The 17757-nt window shown below is 40.9% G+C and overlaps 1 pseudogene; it reads left to right on the top strand.

Annotated features, from left to right (window-relative positions):
• Positions 1-438: 438 nt before the first annotated feature.
• LOC120032754 overlaps positions 439-17757 on the top strand; it is a 77489-nt pseudogene continuing 60170 nt past the window's right edge.

Below are 17757 nucleotides of genomic sequence, written 5' to 3'. Positions count from 1 at the left end.
ATACAATGTAAAATTACTTTTAATCTGTCTGTCTGTATATTTCAAAACATGGAATTTGAGGGTGCAGTGAGATACCCCAGAGTTGGATGATAATTTTCTCATAAATTATCTTAAATATTATACTTAATTAAACCTGAAAATCAACCAATCCTCTGTTGTTAATTCAATAGAAAGGTCAAATGCTTTATTATCTAAAAGTTGAAAGTGACGGAGAGAAATAAAATGATGCTGATGCGTGCGCTGGCTGTGTTCTAGTGGGTCTGGGCAGGTGTGATGTAGTTAATGGAGATGGAGGTGTGTTCTAGTGGGTCTGGGCAGGTGTGATGTAGTTAATGGAGATAGAGGTGTGTTCCAGTGGGTCCGGGCAGGTGTGATGTAGTTAATGGAGATGGAGGTGTGTTCTAGTGGGTCTGGGGAGGTGTGACGTAGTTAATGGAGATGGAGGTGAGTTCTAGTGGGTTTGGGCAGTTGTGATGTAGTTAATGGAGATGGAGGTGTGTTCTAGTGGGTCTGGGCAGGTGTGATGTAGTTAATGGAGATGGAGGTGTGTTCTAGTGGTTCTGGGCAGGTGTGATGTAGTTTTAATGGAGATGGAGGTGTGTTGTAGTGGGTCTGGGCAGGTGTGATGTAGTTAATGGAGATGGAGGTGTGTTCTAGTGGGTCTGGGCAGGTGTGATGTAGTTAATGTTTGTATGATGTTGTCGTTTGTATGTTTTTTATTGTTTATAAAAAGATAAATAAAATATTTTTAACAATGCAAAGTTACTGTTCTATTTTTGGAGTTATTACATTAAACCAATCAGAATTCAGAAGAATGCCAAAGTCAGGTGTGAAGTAATATGGAGGGCCAGCCTATTCCCTATGATGTAAACTACAACAGAAATAACTTAAACTGTATAACTTTAAATTAAACCAATAATTTGCACTCATTACTTGAGTGATTAAAGTAAACCACAGTTTTGTAAATACATAACGCCATCCAACCAAATATCAAATAATTTTATCTATATGCCGTTATCTTAGCCAGTCAGCTAACGTTAGCTATATGCAGTTATCTTAGCCAGCCAGTGTTAGGATTTATGTTTATGCACTATAGCTTGCTAGCATATTGTTTGAAGATGAATATTGTTTTGTTACACACACACACACAAACAATACAGATGTGTGTGTGTGTAGGTGTGTAAGGACTGACCAACACAGGCCATAAAAGCTGTGGTCAATCTGGAGAGGGGAGTGTTTGAGTGTAGAATCGACGGGAAAAAACAAGACGGATCTAATCTACCCAACAACCAGATGTGGACAGAGGAGAGCGCTAAGGGACTTGGACAAGTCTGAGTGACAGCAAAGGCAGAGCAAACTTTAAACCGCACTCAGCCTCTACTATGATAGGCCAACAGAAGAGTTGGAACTAAAGCTGTCATAGTATAAGAACTGCTATTTGAGTACATTCCACAGTTCCCTGTTTTACCCTGCGCGGTGATACAGCGAACCCGTATATACGAAAATTGCATTTTCCATTTATCGCATGAGTTTAAATAAAAATACTTAAAGTATATTCGGTGACTCTGAATCACATTTTGTCCTGATACCAGATTTGAACTGACTCAAATCTCTTTCACCAGCTAACATTAGCTATATGCAGTTATCTTAGCCAACCAGCTAATGTTAGCTATTTAGCCAACTAGCTATTAGCCTAACCAGCGTAGCCAACTAGCACGGTTATGGTCAGCGAGACCAACTACCGGAGAAAAAGTTACAAAACTCCCGTAGTCTAATTCACAGAAAACATGCTGAAAAGTAGCGATGGGTAAACAAAGCTTTCGGAATCATTGGCTCTTTCCAGCCAATTGTGTCAAAAATAGGTTCATTACTCAACGATTTGAGCGACACAGAATTTAGAACAGCCACATTTTATAGATGAAGTCACACACCGTAGCAGCGTAGCCATTATGTCATATATTAAACCACTGGCCGTGTTCGAGAGCATCAAATCCATATTGCGTTGTGGGTAAACGGTGACTGGCGGACTGATTTATAAATAATAATGAGTAGTTATTTATGATGCAAGGTGATTTGTAAATTAGTCAGTCAGCAGTCAGCAGCCACCTGCACTGTCGGCTGCAATGTCGAACGAGCCCAATACCAAACCAATCAGGTGTTCGACGAAATTATTCTTCAGACGTCATTGATCACGTGATGCTGATAAAGTGACACTGCTTTGAATTATACCGCTTAGCGACTTCAGTACAGGCCTCATAGCTCCAGTCTCAAACTTAACCCCGTACCTGCTGAAGAAGAGGAGGTCTGAACACACACAGGAGAGAAACCTTATAGCTGTGATCAATGTGGGATGAGTTTTACTACATCAAGCCATCTGATTCGACACCAGAGAACACACACAGGAGAGAAACCTCATAGCTGTGATCAATGTGGGATGAGTTTTACTACATCAAGCCATCTGATTCGACACCAGAGAACACACACAGGAGAGAAGCCTTATATCTGTGATCAATGTGGGAAGAGTTTTGGCCAATCTGGAGCGCTGACAGTGCACCAGAGAACACACACAGGAGAGAAACCTTTTAGTTGTAATCATTGTGAGAAGAGTTTTACTACATCTTGCTCTCTGACTGTACACCAGAGAACACACACAGGAGATAAACCTCATAGCTGTGATCAATGTGACAAGAGATACTCTGATAAAAGATCTCTGATCAAACATCAGAAAATGCATACATGAAGAAGTTGTTTCATGATATCAATGAAATAAGGTCACAATGTAGAATGTTTTAACATTGTAGTAGGAGTATTTTAATGATGTCACAATGTAGAATGTTTTAACATTGTAGTATGAGTATTTTAATGTCACAATGTAGAATGTTTTAACACTGTAGAAGGAGTATTTTAATGATGTCACAATGTAGAATGTTTTAACATTGTAGAAGGAGTATTTTAATGATGTCACAATGTAGAATGTTTTAACATTGTAGAAGGAGTATTTTAATGATGTTCTACCTTATCCTTTGCCCTGTTCAATTGATTGCAGCATGATATGGATATTAGCCTCAGGGGAAAATCCAGGCTCTGAATTGAAAGAGTATTATTTAACAAAAAGTGACTAACAAAAAAAGAGCTGTGTTACACTTACTGCGTTGGTGACCCACTTTAATCAAAATGCAGCACTTGAAAATGTAGCTAGCTGTTTTCTACAAGTTGAAAAAGCTGATTGTTTAAAAAAATACATGTAATATGATAATTGTTGCAGATGTTTGTGTATATACACACATGAAAGCAGTATAATAAATTGTTAATAAAATTGATTACAGACCAATCTGACATCACTCCAGTATTTCTTGACAACATTCAAATGCTAATTGTCTTTATTCCACTACTGAAGAAGCATGACTCAAATCACCTCATATTTCAAACATTCAGCCTGACAAAAGATACATGTTTTATTATTCCATGCCTCTCCATTAAGTTAATTATTGCCAATACATATTAACAAAGGGGTGTACATTTGGTTTTGATTTTCATATTTACAATTCATGTAACATTTAGTAATCATAATTATTTATGCAACCAGCTGACCATTTTTGGGTACAATTATATTGACAATGTTGCCCTGCTTTTAGAATATCAGGGTTCATTCTCAGATGTGCTAACCCAAATGCATGACATTGGGGACTGGGCCCGATCCAACAACATGCCTATCGAGTGAACCCTGAAAAGAGAGAGAGAAGTAAGGTGGAAAGTTACTACGGACATTGCAGGAGTTGGTTGCTGATTGTCTCAAGGGTGGGCAGTCAACAAGTTTTGCGTTTAGCAAGTGCGTTGCCATGGATCACAATTTATTTTGACTGCACGTTTTTCCGTATTGGAGACTAGTTTTTTGGGGGGCTCGTTCCAAGGGGACGAGAGTTCTAGAAGCTAGTTAGTTTTAGGATTCTATTGAAAGAAAAAGGATTTAAAAAATAATACGATTGTATATTATTTTTTAGAAATACTTGTTTTTTCTTGTTTTTAATTGTTGACAGCCAGCAGACACTATGTTTATATTGTAGAAGTATTGTAGTTGATTATGTGAAAGTTTTCTGTTGGGGGTGAGCAAACTTGTCCAACAAAAATATAGGATATTTGTCTTAAGGGGGAAGGTGTTACAGGCTTTTGTTTTTCCATTTATGTTTTGAGGTTGGACTTTAGCACGTGTAGCTCGTTAGCACGGGTAGCTCATTAGCACGTGTAGCTCGTTAGCACGTGTAGCTCGTTAGCACGTGTAGCTCGTTAGCACGTGTAGCTCGTTAGCACGTGTAGCTCGTTAGCACGTGTAGCTCGTTAGCACGTGTAGCTCGTTAGCACGTGTAGCTCGTTAGCACGTAGAATGCACTGATTGGTGTCACCTCGTTAGTCAGTATGTGTTACACCTGTGCTGGCTTGTCCATCTCGTTAGTGGGAAGGTGTTTCACCTGAGCTGGTCCAGGTTCTATTTAAGAGTGTCTGGCCCAGTGCTCCAGTTGTCTTGATAGATGTGGAGAGTCAACACCTTTAGTTGCGCCATCTTTTTGGTTTGCTTACTGTCTTTAAGTTTGGTGTGGGTTTTTCTTTTGTTTGCCTCTTCTTGGGCAGATTTAGTGGGTGTCATGGTGGGTGTCTTTTATGTCCCAGTTGTTGTTACTAGTCAACTTTCATTGGACACCCCATAGTGTCTTTCAGATCCCCTCCTAAAACCCCACCAGTTTAGTTGTGGTTGTTGTCAGTGACTCTTTGTTAGTTCCCTTCTCTATTTAAGTGACATTTTTGGTTTTCTTGTTAGATATTACTGCACTGTCCGGAGCTAGAAATACAAGCATTTCACTACACCCGCAATAACATCTATTAACATCTACACGTGTATGTGACCAATAAAATGTGAATTTGATTTTAAATACACGTCCTATTTATGGAAGATTCTGTTGGCTGGGGTCAAAATGACTCCAAAGGATTTGAAATTGTTAAAAGTCAATTTTGATACAGAAACTCTAATCCATGATTTAGATTTATTAAGAACAAGTTGATTGACAAAGTCATCAAGAATTGAATAAACCACATTTTGGCTATGATAAAAGATATGCCTCTGGGGTCAAAATGATCCATGTCAGAAGTATGGTTCAATGCAAATGTGTAGTGGGTGTAAAGTTTGTTTTAAACTCTCACTCATTAAACACGAATCAATCAACACATGCTTCTCTTTGAACGACTTAATATAATATTAAACTTTTAGGAAATAAATGAAAATAAACTTTTGGTTCCTCAACTGCGTTGCCCACTCCAGTCAGCAAATGGTGATGTGCGTCTTTTAGGTTCAGGCGACGCTGCCACTGTGACGTATAATCTAGTGGACGGGACGCTCTTTCAACAACAACAGCTAGTCAGACACCTCGGTAGCTTTCTAGCAAACATAGCTACAACATTCACGCTCTTTACACTGTTATGGTGTATATTAGTCGAGGTGTATTAAACACACTTCTGTCGTATGTACTTGTTGGCCCATTTAATTATATATTTACGTTGTTTGTCAGCTAGCTGGTTTGCTAAGTTAGCTTAGAACTAGGCTAGTCGCCAATGCTAGCTAGCTAACATCTCCGACCATGAGTTCACTAAGCTACTCTCCTCTTGCTAAGGAAGAGGAGATCTGCTGGATGGATAAAGAAGCTTTCGTGAAAGAGGAGGACGAAGAGAAGGTTGTTACAATACAAAAACAAGTAGAGGGTGAGGCTGTTACCGTGAAAAAAGAAGAGAAAGACGTTTCAGTGAAAGAAGAAGAAGACGCGTTCAGAGTGAAAGAGGAGGATGTTACAGTAAAAGACGAGGAGGAAGAAAAAGAGGAGGATGCAGTTTTTGGAGTGAAAGAGGAGGAGGGGGAGATGACTGTCACATTGGCGGAAGAGGAGGTTGGAGATCTGTTTAACACCAGTAAGTACCGTCTCTGCAGTCGTTGAACCAATATGCAGTAAAGGGGTTCTACACTTTAATGTTGTTCTGTAGGAATGGCTGAAGCTACACTGTAACGTGTAGAACATCAAGAGTGGACCATCAACAAAACGTTAACAATTGATCAAATGCATCTAATGAAAATGCCTGAAATACTGTAGTCCTCAATATCTCCTGTTAGATTAGCCCAATATGTAGTCTTAAAGGGGCAATCAGCAGTTGTTACATCCATTTTGGGACTTATACATTAATGATATATACCCATCTGTTTCTCAAAGAAATCACTTATAAATGCCTCATGAGCTTAGTTCAACTGTCGTACCCCATCAGAATGGAAAATATAAGCTTTTTTTTACTCACTTCAATGTAAATAAGACATACTTACTCCAATGTTTGTCAGTAAATATAAACAAACACTGTATATCCTCAAAACATGGTTAAAACTAGAATGTTGATATCATGGATGGTTGCATTTCTCCAGCCCCATCCCTCAGCTTTTTACCGAAACGGGCAGGGAGTACGCTTTGTTATTGTTTCTACTGCTGATTGCTGCCCCCGTTACTCCTCAAGGTCCAAGGACTGTATGCTATTTTCAGAGGTAGACTGGCTCTGGCAGGTAAAATAGTCAAATAATCAACCTAAATGTGAATCGATTCTCAATTGTTGCTGTATACAGTGCATTCTGAAAGTATTCAGACCCCTTGACTTTTTCAACATTTTGTTACGTTAAAGCCTTATTCTAAAATGTATTAAATTATTCCCCCCCCCTTTCATTTAGCTAATTTATTTGGCACACATGCATTTGGGGAGTTTCTCCCATCCTTCTCTCCAGATCCTCTCTAGCTCTGTCAGGTTGATGGGGAACATCACTGCACAGCTATTTTCAGGTCTCTCCAGAGATGTTAAATCGGGCTCAAGTCCGGGCTCTGGCTGGGTTACTCAAGGACATTCAGAGACTTCTACCAAAGCCACTCCTGCGTTGCCCCAAAATAATGTTCTTGTGTCCCCACCTAAAGTACATCTTGGTCAACCAAGAGTCGTCTGTTCTTTCTACCAAACGATTGGTTGAAATGTTATAACATGTATTTTTCCATATATAGACACACCCCATGTGTTTTAATAAACGCTGTTTGATTAAATAATGAAGACACACAAATGACTCGAGTGAGCCAGAGATCAAGATAACCTAACCAGAAGAGAGAGAAATTCTGCCGTTATGCTCCTGAAGTTTCCTGTAATGGGCTACACCAGCGGTGGGCAACCTTTTCCATTTGGAGTGCCAAGTTATGTTACCATTTTTACCAATCTGCGTGCCAGTTATGATTTTCATATGCACATTTTCGTGGAACAGTTTCATTTCATTTATAGTAGTATCTCAAAATCATTGTCTGTGGTTAATCTACATTTAATCTAAATGAAAATTATATAAATCTAAAAGTAACTTTTATTGCCATTGCCAACCTATGTAAAAATTGCCTACATAAAGCCAACAAATAAAAACATTGCATCCTGCAGGTAGAAAATATCCTATAAATCACATTTGCTGCACATGGCCGGTCTACAACGAACTTGAAACATAGTTGATACAATCAACTGGGTCGGCCCCTTGTGACAGCAAGCAACCAATCAACTATCAACTTGGTCTAGCTGAAACTCCTGATAGTTATAGCAAGCTTGCAACATTGTATAAAATATTCTGTGCCCTCAGTTTCCCGTGCCAGTGAGTTTGGGACAGACACAGCTGTTGGCTATTTGTGCAAAGAATAAGAAGTAATCAGGTATTTTATGACATTTCCACTGGATCAGAGCATTAAATTTTTCCCTTTTATGCCGAGTGGTTATCGAAAGGGCAAGAGCTGGAAATCTTGTATAAAATACTTTGAGGAACTATTGTCATTCGCAATTGATTTTGATTAGACTTTGTTTACTTGCTGTTTGAGGTGAAGAAAAAATTTATTTGAGAAGCTCCACTACTCATTAGTGGTGGTGCGTTAAGACAATCAGAAATACTATCAGACATCCCCAAATGGGCACATTTATAGGCCTACATTTGCGCGCAGGACAGGTAGACTAGTCCTACTTCTATATGCATAATCAGGTGTGCGTCCTTACTCAACATTGACAGGAGTGTTTCAAACAAAAGACAATAAATTAATTGACAAAACTGACACATCTTGCGGGGTCAGGTCTGGGTGGTCTGCCATGGGCCATTTCATTTAATAACCGTTTGGGTCAGCATGGGGAATGATTGTATTTTCCCATAGTATGTTGTACCGAAGTTGACAGACTGAAAGGGAGTGTAACTTTATGACTATAATTACTGTTCCATGAAGGAGGGAAATGAGGTACAACACCTGTTTGTCCCCGCCCTTTCCTGGGTCGGTGAAGAGCGGTATTAAATTTAAGGAATAAATCCAAGCCTCACGCTCATCACCTGTGGAAGGCGGGGCTTCAACTTCAACTTAAATACTGGATCTTGCTGTGGGACAGTGTTTTGTATTCAGATCTCTGAAATGCACTCTAACTACGTCACATTTAGTGTGTCCTTATGTTTCGCTGGGAAAACAGTTTTCATGGGCACAGAAATCCTAAATCATTTCAGAGTTTCCTAAATCCAATGGTTCTAACCGAGAGTTACCTTAACTTTATTGACAACACCCAAATCAATACTGTCATTAACGTGGTTCTTCAATAATTACACATATTTCCTATCACTGTAGCTGTTTTGTTAGTCACATGTTCAACTATCATCAGCTGATCCAGGAAATCATTTTCTGAATGACAGTCAAATGACAAACATCACGACATGCAACATCAACCAAAGTGCTTCTTCATTCATTACTCTGGTAAAGACAGTTATGCCGTGCGCCACGTTGGATCCAACATCCCTAACAAATTGGTGTTTATAATGTTATTGTCTGCTTGATTTACAGTAAGGTCTCGTTAGTCTGTTTGCACACAGAGATACTTTGCTCATAATGTGTAGAGAACTGTTCCTTGATGGATAGGCTATTGTACAACACACAGAGCTATTTTCCTTATTCAGGACATTTAGAATGAAAACACATTACAGAGTAGCCTAGTGGGATTATTCACAAAATTATCTGGCTATATGGTTATGAAATTTCATGACAAAGACATTTTAGTTTCCATGTTTCACCTGAAATATTAAATTATTTTTAGTCCTCGGTCTATGTTATTGTTAGGTGAAGTTATGGGTCCTACAGTAGGTCTGTTAGGTGAAGTTATGGGTCCTACAGTAGGTCTATGTTGTTGTTAGGTGAAGTTATGGGTCCTACAGTAGGTCTATGTTGTTGTTAGGTGAAGTTATGGGTCCTACAGTAGGTCTATGTTATTGTTAGGTGAAGTTATGGGTCCTAAAGTAGGTCTATGTTATTGTTTAGTGAAGTTATGGGTCCTACAGTAGGTCTATGGTATTGTTAGGTGAAGTTATGGGTCCTACAGTAGGTCTATGTTGTTGTTAGGTGAAGTTATGGGCCAGTTTGACATACACAGTGTTCAAACCCTCATTGTCAGGCTGATGGCAAAGCTAGCCAAAGAGCATTTTACTGGTTGAAGTGTTTTTTAAGTATAAAGCAGTTGATTTGCGACAATAACACAAACATATTAACTTCTCTAGGGTAGGGGGCAGCATTTTCACGTTTGGATGAAAAGCATACCCAAATTCAACTGCCAGCTACTCATCCCCAGAAGATAAGATATGCATATTATTAGTAGATTTGGATAGAAAACACTCTGAAGTTTCTAAAACTGTTTGAATCATGTCTGTGAGTATAACAGAACTTATTTAGCAGGCGAAACCCCGAGGACAAACCATTCAGATTTGTTTTTTGTTTTTGAGGTCACTCTTTTCAATGAGTTTTCATTGGGAAACCAGATTGCTAAGCAAACTGCTTGCAGTTCCTACGGCTTCCACTGGATGTCAACAGTCCTGAGAAATTGGTTGAGGTTATTCCCTTGTGTAATGAAGAAATATGGCCATCTTGAAGTCGAGTCACTCCAGGTGTCCTGTTTGATTGAAGCGCATGACCAGAAGGCATGCTACATTTGGTTTTAATCCTGTATTGAACACAGATCATCCCGTCTTCAATTTTATCGATTATTAACGTTAAAAAATACCTGAAGTTGTATTACAAAAGTAGTTAGAAATTTTTTGGCAAAGTTTACAGGTAACCTTTGAGATATTTTGTCGTCACGTTTGAGCAAGTTGGAACCTGTGTTTTTCTGGATCAAACGCGCCAAATAAATGGACATTTTGGATATATATCGACGGAATTAATCGAACAAAAGGACCATTTGTGATGTTTATGGGACCTATTGGAGTGCCAACAACAGAAGCTCGTCAAAGGTAAGGCATGAATTATATTTTTATTTCTGCTTTTTGTGTCGCGCCTGCAGGGTTGAAATATGCGTATCTCTCTTTGTTTACAATGTTGCTATACTCAGATAATAGGCTTTTCGGCAAAAGCATACGATGCTATTTGAATTCTGACATGTTGGCTGGATTCACAACCAGTGTAGCTTTAATTTGGTATCTTTCATGTGTGATTTAATGAAAGTTTGATTTTAATTTGAATATGGCTTTTTGCCAAGTGAGACAAATCTGAGCCTAAACTCAGATTTTTTGATATAAATATTAACTTTACCGAACAAAACATAGATGTATTGTGTAACATGAAGTCCTATGAGTGTCATCTGATGAAGATCATCAAAGGTTAGTGATTAATTTAATCTCTATTTCTGCTTTTTGTTACTGCTCTCTTTGGCTGGAAAAATAGCTGTCTTTTTCTGTGACTTGGCTCATACCTAACATAATCGTTTGGTGTGCTTTAGTCGTAAAACCTTTCTGAAATCGGACACTTTGGCTGGATTTACAACAAGTGTAGCTTTAAAATGGTGTAAAATACTTGTATGTTTGAGGAATTAAAATTATGGGATTTCTGTTGTTTTGAATTTGGCGCCCTGCAGTTTCACTGGCTGTTGACGAGGTGGGACGCTACCGTCCCACATACCCTAGTGAAGTTAAGCAGGAGATTCAAACGAGCCTTACAATTTTAATCCCAAAGTAATGTGAAATGCACTTATATTCAACCTGTAAATGGAGGCTATTTTTGCTGTCAGCCTATGAGAACTCCCCTGAGTTTTCCCCCACGGTGGTGAATTAGTGAATAGACACAGAACTTAATGTGAGTTTCCTTGAGTAGCACTCCTGATCTTGCACTGAGAGTGTTCTGTAATATTCAGAATACATTGTTAAAAACTAAAATCTTCGCTCACCATTTTTGCTCCATGCAGATATACTACATCCATAACTAGCGGTTTCCTCATTAGCAGGGAGGAGTTTCTACAACCAACTTGCCTGTGCATCGCCCTCATGCTGCAATTTAAGCCAACACAGAAAGGGGCCTGTATTGGAGACCAATAGTTGTCTGGCACACTGCTTAGGATTTCAGCAACATTAACTTTTTTCTGGTTACTACTAATGTGAAAACAAGACTAAATATAACTATTGTTGCTAACTTGACTGTCTTAATTGTCAAATAATTTAAAAGACGTCAATTGTTGTACAACATCATGGGTACGCTCTGGGCATCACCTTTTACCTCAAATAAACAGTGGATTTCTGTTGTTGGTGGGACTTTAACCATCTGTCTGAATTTGTTGTTCACACAGGAGAGAGACGGGACTATCGTGGATCTTCTGGGGAGCCTCAACAACATCATGATGCTGACAAGGCAGAGAAGAGTCTCTCCACATCAGAACACATCAAGAAACACCAGCAGAGACCCAGAGGAGAGAAACCTTTCTGCTGCTCTGATTGTGGGAAACGTTTCTCAAGACCAAATTCACTAAAAGTTCACCTGAGAATTCACACTGGAGGGAAATCTAACTGCTGCTCTGACTGTGGGAAAAGATTCAACTCTTCAGTAAAACTTAAAATACATCAAATAATTCACACTGGAGAGAAACCTTTTAGCTGTGATCAATGTTGGAAGAGTTTTTTTCAGCTAAAAACCCTGACATCTCACCAGAGAACACACACTGGAGAGAAACCTTATGGCTGTGATCAATGTGGGAAGAGTTTTACTGTGTCAAGCTCCTTGACAGTGCACCAGAGAACACACACAGGAGAGCAGCTTCACCATTGTTCATATTGTGGGAAAAGCTTCTCAACATCACACACTTTGAAGGTGCACCAGAGAATGCACACAGGAGAGCGACCTTATAGCTGTAATCAATGTAGGAATATTTTTTTTTACATCTAGCAATCTGACTAAACACCAGAGAACACACACAGGAGAGAAACCATATAGCTGTAATCAATGTGGGAAGAGTTTTGTTCAATCTGGAGATCTGAAGATACACCAGAGAATACACACAGGAGAGAAATCTTATGGCTGTGATCAATGTGGTAAGAGTTTTAATCAGTCAGGCAGCCTGGTATCACACCAAAGAACACACACAGGAGAGAAACCTCATAGCTGTAATCAATGACAAGAGATTCTCCGATAAAAGATATCTGATCAAACATCAGAAAATACATACATGAAGGAGTTGTTTCATGATATCAATGAATTAATGTCACAATGTGGAATGTTTTAACATTATAGTAGGAGTATTTTAATGATTGTCAGAATGTAGAACCCTAAACGTTTGCTCTGAATTGAAAGAGTACTATTTATGTGATTTAACAAAATGTGACTAACACAAAAAGAGCTGTTACACTTACCATGTTGGTGACCCACTTGAATCAAAATGCAACACTTCAGAATGTAGCGATCTGTTTTATACAAATTGTCCTCTAACCAGGGATGTACACATTATTCCCAGATTCCGTGTGATTTTTGAGCTGTTAGTTTTAACAGGACGTGCAACCTCATCTCCCTCCTCTCGGCACAATTGATTTCAACATGATATCGATGAGTGATGACAAATAAGTGTTGTGTTCCTTTATTTAGCGACCCCTACATTTAAATGCATCACTCCAGAATGTAGCTGACTGTCTTTTGCAGGTTGTCATCTAACCAGTGAGGTAAAATATATCTCCCATTTCCATGTGTTTTGTTTAGTTGTGTTAGTTTCAACAGCACGTACAACCTAATTTCCCCCCTAATCGATATCAGTGATTTATTGCTACTTGTCAAAACAACAGTGTTTTTGGTGCTTGTGCAGTTTAAAATGAGCTTGTTTAAAAAAAATATACAAGTAATATGATTATTGTGGCAGATGTTTGTGTATATAGCATGTTATGTTTAGGTTTTCAATTAATCACAACTGTTGATTTGGACACGTTAAAACACGTTGTTTTGACTTTTTCCCACCAAGCAAAATGTCATTGAAAACACGTTGCAAAGAAGACTATGCCCGACAATTACAGTTGGAGTCGGAAGTTTATGTACACATTGAAACTCGTTTTTCAACAACTCCACAAATTTCTTGTTAACAAACTATAGTTTTGGCAAGTTGGTTAGAACATCTACTTTGTGCATGACACAAGTAATTTTTCCAACAATTGTTTACAGACAGATTATTTCACTTATAATTCACTGTATCACAATTCCAGTGGGTCTGTCTCCTAGAGATGAACGTACTTTGGTGCGAAAAGTGCAAATCAATCCCAGAACAACAGCAAATTACCTTGTGAAGATCCTGGAGGAAACAGTTACAAAAGTATCTGTATCCACAGTAAAATGAGTCTTATATCAACATAACCTGAAAGGCCGCTCAGCAAGGAAGAAGCCATTGCTCCAAAAACCGCCCTAAAAAAGCCAGACTATTGTTTGTAACTGCACATGGGGACAAAGATGGTACTTTTTGGAGAAATGTCCTCTGGTCTAATGAAACAAAAAAATAACTGTTTGGCCATAATGACCATCGTTATGTTTGGAGGAAAAAGGCGGAGGCTTGCAAGCCGAAGAACACTATCCCAACCGTGAAGCACGGGGGTGGCAGCATCATGTTGTGGGGGTGCTTTGCTGCAGGAGGGACTGGTGAACTTCACAAAATAGATGTAATCATGAGGAAGAAAATTATGTGGATATATTAAAGCAACATCTCAAGTCATCAGTCAAGAAGTTAAATCATGGTCGCAAATGATTCATCCAAATGGACAATGACCACAAGCATACTTCCAAAGTTGTGGCAAAATGGCTTAAGGACAACAAAGTGAAGGTATTTGAGGGGCCATCCCAAAACCCTGACCTCACCCTATAGAAAATGTGTGGGCAGAAGTGAAAATAGCATTTGTGAGCAAGGAGGCCTACAAACCTGACTCAGTTACACCAGCTTTGTCAGGAGGAATGGGCCAAAATTCACCCAACTTATTGTGGGAAGCTTGTGGAACGCCACCTGAAATGTTTGACCCAAGTTAAACAATTTAAAGGCAATGCTACCAAATACTAATTGAGTGTATGTAAACTTCTGACCCACTAGGAATTTGATGAAAGAAATAAAAGCTGAAATAAATCATTTTCTCGACTATTATTCTGATATTTCACATTCTTAAACAAAGTGGTGATCCTAACTGAGCTAAGACAGGGAATTTCTACTAGGATTAAATGTCAGGACATGTGAAAAACTGAGTTTAAATGTATTTGGCTAAGGTGTATGTAAACTTCCGACTTCAACGGTACTTTCAATTTTAGTTGAAAGTTGAGATGTCGTTTTTTTCAATGACTTGAAAACAACTTAATTTCAATGTACTTGCAGCCTATACACATGGACTCAGTATAATACACTACTGAAGAAGCATGTTTCAAATCACCTCATATTTCAAACATCCAGACTGACAAAAGATACATGTTTTATTATTCCATGTGTAACGATCGTCCTCCTCCTCTTCGTCCGAAGAGGAGGAGTAGGGATTGGACCAAAGCGCAGCGTTGTTATATGACATAATGACATTTATTAAAGTAAAAACGAAACACGAAAATACTTCAACAAACTACAAAACAAATAAACGATGTAGACAGACCTGAACTAGAGAACTTACATAAACACGAAGAACGCATGAACAGGTACAGACTACACAAACGAAACAGTCCCGTGTGGTGCACAGACACAAACACGGAAGACAACCACCCACAAACAAACAGTGTGAACAACCTACCTTAATATGGTTCTCAATCAGAGGAAACGTAAAACACCTGTCCCTGATTGAGAACCATATCAGGCTAAATGACAATGAACCTAAACATAGAAACACATAACATAGAATGCCCACCCAAAACTCACGCCCTGACCAACTAAACACATACAAAAACAAGAGAAAACAGGTCAGGAACGTGACATAACCCCCCCCCCCCCCCTCCCCTCAAGGTGCGAACTCCGGACGCACCACCAAAAGTCTAGGGGAGGGTCTGGGTGGGCATCTGTCCACGGTGGCGGCTCAGGCTCTGGGCGTGGTCCCCATAGTCAATCCCCGCTTTTGTAGCCTCCTCCCAATGACCACCCTCCAAATGAAACCCACTGGATTAAGGGGCAGCACCGGACTAAGGGGCAATACCGGAATGAGGGGCAACACCGGAATGAGGGGCAATACCGGAATGAGGGGCAACACCGGATTGAGGGGCAACTCCGGACTGGCTGACGGCTCTGGCTGACGGCTCTGGCTGGTCATGGCTGGCTGACGGCTCTGGCTGGTCATGGCTGGCTGACGGCTCTGGCTGGTCATGGCTGGCTGACGGCTCTGGCTGGTCATGGCTGGCTGACGGCTCTGGCTGGTCATGGCTGGCGGACGGCTCTGGCTGATCCTGTCTGGCGGACGGCTCTGGCTGATCCTGTCTGGCGGACGGCTCTGGCTGATCCTGTCTGGCGGAAGGCTCTGGCTGATCCTGTCTGGCGGAAGGCTCTGGCTGCTCCTGTCTGACGGAAGGCTCTAGCGGCTCCTGTCTGGCGGACGGCTCTGAAGGCTCATGGCAGACGGGCGGCTTTGCAGGCTCAGTACAGACGGGCAGTTCAGGCGCCGCTGGGCAGACGGGCAGTTCAGGCGCCGCTGGGCAGACGGCAGACTCTGGCCGGCTGAGACGCACTGTGGGCCTGGTGCGTGGTGCCGGAACTGGAGGTACCGGGCTAAGGACACGCACCTTCAGGCTAGTGCGGGGAACAACAACAGGGCACACTGGACTCTCAAGGCGTACTATAGGCCTGGTGCGTGGTACCGGCACTGGTGGTACCGGGCTGAGGGCACGCACATCAGGCCGAGTACGGGGAGATGGAACAGTGCGTACAGGGCTCTGGAGACGCACAGGTGGCCAGATATGTAGAGCCGGCTTCATGGCACTTGGCTCAATGCTCAATCTAGCCCGGCCGATACGAGGAGCTGGTATGTACCGCACCGGGCTATGCACACGTACAGGAGACACCATGCGCTCTACTGCGTAACACGGTGTCTGCCCGTACTCTCGCTCTCCACGGTAAGTACAGGGAGTAGGCGCAGGTCTCCTACCTGACTTCGCCACTCTCCCTTTTAGCCCCCCCCCTAGAAAATTTTTGGGGTTTACTTTCGGGTTTCCTACCGCGTCTTCGTGCTGCCTCCATTCGCCGGTATCCCTCCTCGCACTGCGCCAGAGAATCCCAGGCGGGCTCCGGCACTCGCCCTGGGTCGATCGCCCACCTGTCGATCTCCTCCCACGTAGTGTAGCCCAGATCCTTCTCCTGCTTCCGAGCTAGCTCCTCAAAACGCCGCCTCTCTGCTTTCGCTGCCTCCAGCTCAGCTTTGGGGCGGCGATATTCTCCTGGTTGAGCCCAGGGTCCCTTTCCGTCCAATATTTCCTCCCAAGTCCACGAGTCCTGTTTTTTTGGCCGCTGTTGCTGGTTCCTCTCACGCTGCTTGATCCTTGTTTGGTGGGTGGTTCTGTAACGTTCGTCCTCCTCCTCTTCGTCCGAAGAGGAGGAGTAGGGATTGGACCAAAGCGCAGCGTTGTTATATGACATAATGACATTTATTAAAGTAAAAACGAAACACGAAAATACTTCAACAAACTACAAAACAAATAAACAATGTAGACAGACCTGAAATAGAGAACTTACATAAACACGAAGAACGCATGAACAGGTACAGACTACACAAACGAACGAACAAACGAAACAGTCCCGTGTGGTGCACAGACACAAACACGGAAGACAACCACCCACAAACAAACAGTGTGAACAACCTACCTTAATATGGTTCTCAATCAGAGGAAACGTAAAACACCTGTCCCTGATTGAGAACCATATCAGGCTAAATGACAATGAACCTAAACATAGAAACACATAACATAGAATGCCCACCCCAACTCACGCCCTGACCAACTAAACACATACAAAAACAAGAGAAAACAGGTCAGGAACGTGACACCATGCCTCACCATTAAGTTAATTATTGCCAATACATATTAACAAAGGGGTGTACATTTGGTTTTGATATTTCATATTTATAATTAATGTAACATTTAGTAATCATAATTATTTATGCAACCAATTTGACATTTTTGGGGACAATTATATTGACATTGTTGCCCTACTTTTAGAATATCAGAGATCTTTCTCAGATGTGCCAACCCAAATGTACTAGAGCATGACATTGGGGACTGGGCCCCAATCCAACAACATACCTATTGAGTGAACCCTGAAAAGAGAGAGAAGCTCTGCAGTGAGGTGGAAAGTTACTACGGATATTGCAGGAGTTTCCTCTTGAAACCAGACATGTCTGTGGTAAGGACAACTTGGTTGCTGATTGTCTCAAGGGTGGGCATTCAAAAAGATTTGTGTTTTACGTTTAGC

The sequence above is a fragment of the Salvelinus namaycush genome, chromosome 39 (assembly GCF_016432855.1).
Source record: "Salvelinus namaycush isolate Seneca chromosome 39, SaNama_1.0, whole genome shotgun sequence".
Taxonomy (NCBI): domain Eukaryota; kingdom Metazoa; phylum Chordata; class Actinopteri; order Salmoniformes; family Salmonidae; genus Salvelinus; species Salvelinus namaycush.
This window is presented reverse-complemented; position numbering and strand designations above follow the sequence as displayed.